Here is a 9,157-nt window from a genome sequence, read left to right as displayed (position 1 = left end):
TAAACATACATGTTCCTCTCATATTTGTATGTTACTAGATAAATGTTTTAAATTTACTGTTGACTGTATTTGAATTTTATAGATTACATACAGCCTGTTAACCCCTGATGAAAGAGACGACAATCCGCTCTGAAACGTGTCGGGTATAGGATAAGGATATTGTATCTACAGTTATATATTATGCTCTTTTAATATTCATGACCATGTTCAGTACTTTTGTCTAAATACACTTTTTCCAATAAATATTTTTTTTATCTACATCATTTACTTCTTTGGTAGTGCCCTTAAAGTCCCACCCCTAAGGGTTTTCTCCTTTTTTCCTGTCTTCATGGGATGTGGCACACTGGGAATTTTGCATCTTCAGAACTATTTTCGAGAATATGTAAAGATGTTTCTGCTTTTCAGCTTTACTTTTTTAGATTTTAGATGTTCTTCATCTATGTGACCCTGTTCTCTTATCATTTCAGCTTCACGTGTTGCATAGGAAGCCAGTGCACGTTCGGCTTCTGCTTTTGCATGGGCCTTGGCGGCTGCAGCAACTTCCCAATGAAAACTGACACATAACTTAACGGTTGTAATCTTTACTGAGAATTAGATTTTTTTTTACGTTTTCTTATGTTTAAGTTCAAGTTTAAGTTGTAAAACTGAAAAAGACAAATTATAAAGTATATATTAGCATTTAACATTACATTACAAATGCAAATACAGTCAGGCATGTTACTTTAGTGTAAAGCATTAGCTAACAGAAATTAGGCCTAGCTAAAGGAACTCCCTGGCAGAAACTACTATCAAACACATATACAATGCAGTTGACTCAGTATAACACATACTACTTAATTGAATGCTAATGACAGCCTACTTACAGACTTATGCTTCCAAGGCCGATTTTAAGAAATGGTGGAGCTAATGCCATGCTTCTTCACTGCAGGAGGTATTAAGCAAGATGTCTGCTAGACAGGAAGTAGACATAATATACTACAGTTTCCTGCCAGCAATGGACGCCAATTTAAAGCAACAGTATGATATAAAAATATATACTGTATGGAGATCAGAACATTGAGGAAAGGTATCCTGAAAGGTATCCTGAAGAGAGGGGGGAATACACAGTGGAGTACTCCTAAGATACACTTTATTGGAAAATTGCACACAAATAAACAGTTAAAATTCACAAAGATTGGCAAAAAAAGTTTAAAATTACAAAGTTGTCCTTCTCAAAAACACTCCACTGGAATACCAGCCATGCCACTCCATCCATACAAGACACTAAACAGGTTGGTGATAATGACAAGTAAAAAGGGGATCTAGAGGAGTCCTGGAAAACCTAAGGGGCACTTGCAACTGAATTTTATGTGTCTACCTTAAGGACATCCAGGCCCACTATATACTATCTGTCTCTCTCTAGTAATGGTAAAGTCTATATCGGACCAGAAATCATATACACATTATCCTGACAGTATAGCAACTTAAAGAATGACACCTACAAATGGGTCTGAGGGGGTCCTGGAAAACCAACGGGGGACACCTGCAACAGATGCTATGTGCCTACCTTTATGACATCCAGGCCCACTATATGCCCTGTGTCATCACTGTTCAGTGCAAAGGAAAGAGTCTGTGACGGACCAGTATACATATATAGTGGTGAACCTTGTATCCAAGTTCTGAGTTCCTGTGGTATTCACCAAATCAAAGCCACTGTTGTCAACACAGACCTATAGATGTGCAGCAACATAAGGGCTGAAAACCCAAAAAAAAGGGGGGGGGGGGTAAATTGTCAAGATGAATCACATGGGGATGAATGATGCAAACGGTGATGGGGCAATTCAAGTGTGGTTATTAAGTGTCAAAGGGCAACTCCAGGCTGGTTGCATAAATTTGTGACACAGCCAGTGATCACATCGGTGCTAGTGTCACCCCAGTCTGCGGGGAGGCCCTTACGCAGATGCACAGGGTACCAACAATACTCCTCTTCAGCAAGGAGGTAGGACTCACGTGTAGTTGTCTACCATCTTCCATGGTGGAGGGAAGCCTTCCTCCTGCTCCACTTGTTGTTGTTACCCACTGATGTTGGTGCTGCCAGTCACTCAGGTTCCCCTGTTGCAACCTTAGTGTGAATCCATCTCCAGCTGGCCGTCTGCTCACTTCAGGTTTTACTTCCGGTTTCCGTGATTTTCACTTCCTGTTTGTCATGAATGGACATGGGCAATCAGATGGTAGATTGCCTGGGCATGGTTGGATAGATGGGAGTGCATAGGGCGCTGCACCCTCTGCTGGTCCTGAATCCTTATTGGTCCTTATTGGTGAACTCCGTCCTTGCGTTGGATGAGTCGAAACTCCTACTATTGACCTGACCAGTTGACACTCTGGCCAAAGGTCCATGCCCTTTTCCTTATCCCCTTCCCTTTTTGATACACCAACTGAATATTGACCCTTACAGACTAAGACTAGGATGCCATTAAAGTTCATGTGCTTCTAAAGGCAAGCCTCCAATACATTTGACAATATAGTGTGCTTACAATGCTTGCATGAAAATATATTAATTTAATGATGTATTGATGAATAAGAGAATTGCATTCATTTGTGCAATGGAGTTCAGATTTAAGCTTCACAATATACCTCACAATCATCTCACATTAAAAATATATACATGCTGCTCCTTTCTGGACATAGTCATTTCAAACTATTTAGAGCAAAGTAAAAGGCTGTATGATCATATGGAAAAACTGATGCTGGGTTCATGATGTTCAGGTAGTAGAATGCATTCTTCATCAGTCCTGGCTATGCTAGAATTGGCACCAGGCAAAACAACATCCTCTTGTTGTGGTTCTGGTTTATCAATGAGGGTAAGTGATTTTATATATTTCAATTGTTATATAGTATACCAGTGCTAATAGGTATATGATTGGCAAAGCCTTAATGTATGGTATCAGTTACTGTAGACAGAGAAAAATAAACCCTGACGCCTCTGAATATTGAACTACAATTATTTATCTAATCTAAGCAGAACAACATTTGACAAAACAAATTCCAACAACATACTACTTATGGTGTCCTGGTACATTGAACCGTCTGTTCTGCATTGATAGATGTGATGTTTTGCATTGGTTTATGACCACTACTGTTTTAACAGCATATCGCAACCAATTGGGACTGACTTAGAAAAATAAAAAAGGCTCAGGTCCCATAATGTACTAAACATTTGATGCATTGGGGTTTACTATAGGCAAATAGACTGTGCACTTTGCTCCAGAGCTTAGTAAAAGAATAGAAGCTCTGCTGACTCCAATCACGTGAAAGCAAAAATGCTGTTTTTTTTTTCCGTGCATGTGATTGGCTATTCTTTGCAAAGTAAAGCTTTACCTAATTTACTACGCTCTGGAGCAACTGTATATGCCTTTAGTAAATCAGCCCCATTGCTTTATGTGATACTACAATAAGTTAAATCCGGGGACATATTTATTTTTTATTGGCAAATGGTAAACTTTATTTATAAACATATGTTCCTCAAATTATATATGCAGTGTACGTGGTATGTGTTTATGGAATGATTGTATCATATATACATTATTTATCACATTTCGACTATAAATAAAGATTAAAAAAAATATATTTCTTAGAATTTTTTGAGATATGACTACCAAATGTTATGAAGATAAGATAGAGAAAAAACAAAGTGCAGAGTTCAGGAGTGTATTACATAAAAAATGCAGGGCTAAGTAGCACTCAGGAGTATGCTACATAAAGAATGCAGGGCTCAGGTGTGTGCTACGTAAAGAATGCAGGGCTCAGGAGTGCGCTACATAAAGAATGCAGGGCTCAACTGTGCCAATCTATGCAGCCTCACCAGTGCCCATCAATGCAGCCTGACCAGTGCCCAGCAATGCAGCCTCACCAGTGCCCACCTATGCTGACTGACAAGTGCCTAGCAATGCAGCCTCCCCAGTGCCCATCTATGCAGCCTCACCAGTGCCCATCTATGCAGCCTCAAAAGTGCCCATCTATGCAGCCTCACCAGTGCCCAGCAATGCAACCTCACCATTGTCCAGCAATGCAGCCTTGCCTGTGCCCAGCAATGCAGCCTCACCTCTACCCAGGAATGCAGCCTCACCTGTGCCCAGGAATGCAGCCTCACCTGTGCCCAGGAATGCAACCTCACCTGTGCCCAGCATTGCAGCGTCTCCAGTGTCCATCAATGCAGCCTCATTAGTGCCCAGCAATGCAGCCCCACCTCTGCCCAGGAATGCAGCCTCACCTGTGCCAAGGAATTCAGCCTCAACAGTGCAGGGGATCAGAGAGGAGAGCCTGGCGGAACATCATACAGGCTGGTGTCTCCCGCTGTGTCAGTTTTAATTGAAATCGCCAGGTGCCCGCCATCACACAGGTCCCGCATCCTGGATCGGCTTTCACCTATGATAGACAGCACATGGCATTGAACAAGTGTGTTGTCTGTCAAAGGAGCCTCACCAGGAGGTGGCACTTTATGTGACGGCGGGGACCCAGCGATTCAAATGAAAACTGACACAGTGGGAAACGCCAGCCTGACACACCCCCCAGTGTGTGGCACCCAGAGCGGACCGCCCCCCTCTGCCTCAGCACCTGCCTTACAATCCGGGGACAAATCCGGGGACAGACGGGCTCCAGGCCCAGTGTCCTCATTCCGTGGACATCTGGTCACCCTATACTACAAGCACAACGTATTAGGTTAACATCTGTGCATGTGCAGCTGATGTAGCGCCTTTTGCCTTTTTATATATGTTTTTTATGTGTTTTTCCTTTTTTTGGGAAGTGTTGATGTTGCTAGGAGGCGGTAGCTATTATCATGCAGGAAAACGCACCATTTGATGCAATTCCATTGAAGTCTATGGAGCCTAAAAACGCCCTATGCTGCATGTAAAAAAGTCCCTGCGTCTTTTAAAAAAACACATTGCAGGAAACTGCATAGATGTAAACAGGACGCATAGGAAACAAGGTAAAATGGATTGTAGTCTGTCTCTGTGGATCTGCAAACGCACTAAAAATGCACAGGTGTGAACCTAGACTTAGAGATTTTTGGGTCCTAGACTGCAAGGGTGCTGTTTGTCCAATGTAAGCAGAGAAGGTTAACATGTTAACTGCTGATATTTGGTCATTTCAGCTACTCCTCATTTTATTACAATATTCTTATTATCAAAAAGACTAAGAATTCTTATTTAGAAGAAAACCAAAGACAAAATTTATGATAAGCATAATACTTCAGCTTTTATACACATTATCATTGGCTCCTTGCTAATGTTCAGTAACTTAAAGTCACAGATTGTATTGTGTTGCATGGCTGGTTGGATCCACATGTCACATAGGGGGACATTTATTAAACAAAGGGACTTGGTTAGAAGAAGATCTGGCAGACTCTTATTTAGGGCTCATTGACACTATCAGAGGTGACCTGCATTTTTCTGCACTGGATAAACACAGGTCACTACTAGGGTGCACAATTGTTTTCTATGTGCCCCATCCACAATGCAATGCTGGTGTGATATGCGATGCACTGGATAGAACCCCTTGACACTGCACAATTGAGCAACACATCTCACTGCGGTGACATGAAGTAAGTGTCACTATGAGACACTACAAATTAAGTAGAATTTAAAAAAAAAGATGTGCGGTGAAATGCGCATCGCCCTGATCCTCCGCAGTGGGCACAGCACATCACCCTGATCCTCCGCAGCAGGCACAGCACATCACCCTGATCCTCCGCAGCGGGCACAGCACTAGCTTGCACAGTAAAATCTTGTGTTTTGCAGTGCAGGCTAAGCTGAAGGTAGCCTTAGTAAACTCCATTTAAGGCCCCAGTCATATCCGTGTGTTTGAGTGTATGCCTGTGCGAGGGTCTTGTTTGCCCACATGGGGATTCACAGGTGTTTTGTGCATCCTTGTGCAGGTACTCCCATTTATGTCAATTGGGCAGCAGTGGCTACATGTACACAGACGCTGCTTTTATTCTGACAGCCTTGTGGGTGGTGTGGGTACAGATCCCTGAACACAGACAGTGTGCATTTGGGGACTCGTACTCACATAGCCAGTGGTGTATTTTGGTTTTGTGCTGCTCTAGGCAAGACTAAAATCAGGTGTTTTCCCCTCTAAATTTGTTCCACACCATCCTGTTTAAGATCCACCCCTTCCTCTGTAAACTCCTCACCTTCCTCTTTAGGCCCCACTTCTTCCTAGTAGAGCTCCGCCTCTTCAAAGGTGGGGTTAGAGAGAGAGGAAGGTGTGAGAGAGAGAGGGAGGTGGGGGGGGGGGGACAGAGAGAGAGAGGGGGTGATAGAGAGTGAGGGGGTGAGAGTGAGAGGGGGTAATAGAGAGAGTGGGGTGATAGAGAGACAGGGGGTGATAGAGAGAGTAGGGTGAGAGAGGGGGGTGAGAGAGAGGAGGGGAGAGAGAGGGGGAAATAGAGAGGGGGGATAGAGAGAGAGAAGGGGTGAGAGAGAGGGGGTGATAGAGAGAGAGGGGGTGAGAGAGATTGAGAGAGGTTGGTGAGAGAGCGGGAGGGAAGAGGTGGGTGAGAGAGGGGGATGAGAGAGGGGGTGAAAGAAAGATATCTGGGTGAGAAAGAGGGGAGTGAGAGAGAGGGGGGTGAGAGAGAGTGGAGGGTGAGGGAAATGGGGTGAGAGAGGGGGGTGAAAGAGAGATAGCTGGGTGAGAAAGAGGGGAGTGAGAGAGAGAGGCAGGGGGGAAAAGTAGGGAGAGAGAGAGGAGGGAAGTGGGGGGAGAGAGAGAAGGGGAATTGAAAAAGAGGGAAGTTGAGAGAGAGAGGGGTTAGAGAAAGAGGGGGTGATAGAGAGGGGGAGGGACAAAGAGGTGGGGCAGAGAGGGGGGAAGAGTTAGGGGAAAAGAGAGAGAGGGGGGATTAAGAGAGAGGGGTGAGAGAGAGGGGGGTGAGACAGGGGGGCTATCGCCCCCATACTACACCAGGAGGTTCTCCCACTGCCCCAAAGAAAAAAACTACACTGGACTCTCACCTTCCCACAGCCCGCCGCCTCCTTTTCACCAGCTGTGCGGATATGATTTCAATTTATAAATACTGTACTGGTGACCCCACAATAGGGATAAAACTTTTTCACAGAAGGGAGTTTAACAAGACTCGTGGACACTCATTAAAATGAGAAGAAAAGAGGTTTAACCTTAAACGACATAGAGGGTTCTTTACTGTAAGAGCAGCAAGGATGTGGAATTCTCTTCCACAGATGGTGGTCTCATTGGGGGAGCATTGATAGTTTCAAAAAACTATTAGATAAGCTCCTGAATGACCACAACATACAATGATATACAATGTAATACTGACATATAATCACAAACATAGGTTGGACTTGATGGACTTGTGTCTTTTTTCAACCTCACTCACTATGTAACTATGCTTAGCATTGACTTTCTATTTAACATCATTGATAAATATTCTCCATAGGGTGAATGGTGACACATGCAGACTAAGCTTTCTGTCTGGGCCAAAGCCACAAAGAACACACGGTTGAACAGCGATTAAAATAGGAGAATGACCATCAATTCACGCACTTTTTCGCAGTTATTCTTTAAGATCTAGGCAGGGAAATCAGTGGTCCTATACAAATGTATAAGTCCAGTTTTTTCAGCTATGTCTGGACTTGGGTATGCATTGCTTTTATTTATTGAATATTCCAACCTGTAATGGTGAGTACAACATAAGTACATCATAGTTCGCATTCCTTAGATTGATACAGTGCTGGATCTTATATCACCAGCTGCAACGCTCAGTGCACTGACAGCTGTCTATGGAGTTTATAGAGGAAACTCTGAGCTGCTAATCCCGGGACAGAATGAGAAAAGACGAAAAACGTTTCTGCATGGAGAATTGTGCTTTACACAAGAATTCGAAGAGGTGATGCTAAAATACAAAATAATTAGAGACCAAAATTAGACCAAACAAAATTTCGACATGTGGCTTTATTTACTAAACTCATGTACGCTAATCTAAGGACAGCAATTAGGAATCGGCGTCCATTACCCTCATGACACAAGCCCTCAAGAATGATAATGAACTTACCTTGGGCCTTTCTCTCTTTGTTGGTGCTTCTGGAGCCATGCCACCACGTTCTTCATCTTCATTCTGCTTGCGTTCTACATTAGACATAAACAGGGAGCTTTTATTATCCCGTCCCCTAATTTTGCCATTGAACGCCGAAAAAACAGGGGGTGGGGTAGCGATCCCTCCTCTTCTACAATCAGCCAGGAAGGCCAACTGGAGGTTAAGGAAGCGTGGGATCGGCATCTGCAAGGGAATAGAAGCGTAGGGTGTTAGTTAGAGGTCTTCTTTAAACAACTGAAACCTGATCTGAGATTGATTGCGATGGGTCGCTTCGCTGCTTTTTGAGTTGTTTGTAAAGCTCAATGATTTTCTCCTAACTGAACCATAACTGAGTTATATACACTTCTTCATATCCTTCGTTCATTAGAGTAGTTATATACGCCTCTTCATATCCTTCAATCATTAGAGTAGTTATATACACCTCTTCATATCCTTCATTCATTAGAGTAGTTATATACACCTCTTCCTATCCTTTGATCATTAGAGTAGTAATATACTCCTCTTCCTATCCATCGATCATTAGAGTAGTTATATACACCTCTTCATATCCATCGATCATTAGAGTAGTTATATACACCTCTTCCTATCCTTCGATCATTAGAGTAGTTATATACACCTCTTCCTATCCTTTGATCACTAGAGTAGTTATATACTCCTCTTCCTATCATTCGAGTAGTTATATACTCCTCTTCATACCCTTCGATCATTAGAGTAGTTATATAGACCTCTTCCTATCCTTTGATCATTAGAGTAGTTATATACACTTCTTTATTTATTTATTTATTTCAGGTACTTACAGTATATAGTGCTGTCAATTTACGCAGCGCTTTACATATACATTGTACATTCACATCAGTCCCCACCCTCAAGGAGCTTACAATCTAAGGTCCCTAACTCACATTCATACATACTAGGGACAATTTAGACAGGATCCAATTAACTTACCAGCATGTCTTTGGAGTGTGGGAGGAAACCGGAGTACCTGGAGGAAACCCACGCAGGCACAGGGAGAACATGCAAACTCCAGGCAGGTAGTGTCGTGGTTGGGATTCAAACCAGCGA

Source organism: Lithobates pipiens, unplaced genomic scaffold (genome assembly GCF_037356315.1).
Source record: "Lithobates pipiens isolate NorthernLeopardFrog02 unplaced genomic scaffold, aLitPip1_a1.2 Scaffold_8, whole genome shotgun sequence".
Lineage (NCBI taxonomy): Eukaryota > Metazoa > Chordata > Amphibia > Anura > Ranidae > Lithobates > Lithobates pipiens.
The sequence above is the reverse complement of the archived record's forward strand: the minus strand, read 5'-3'. Positions refer to the sequence as shown.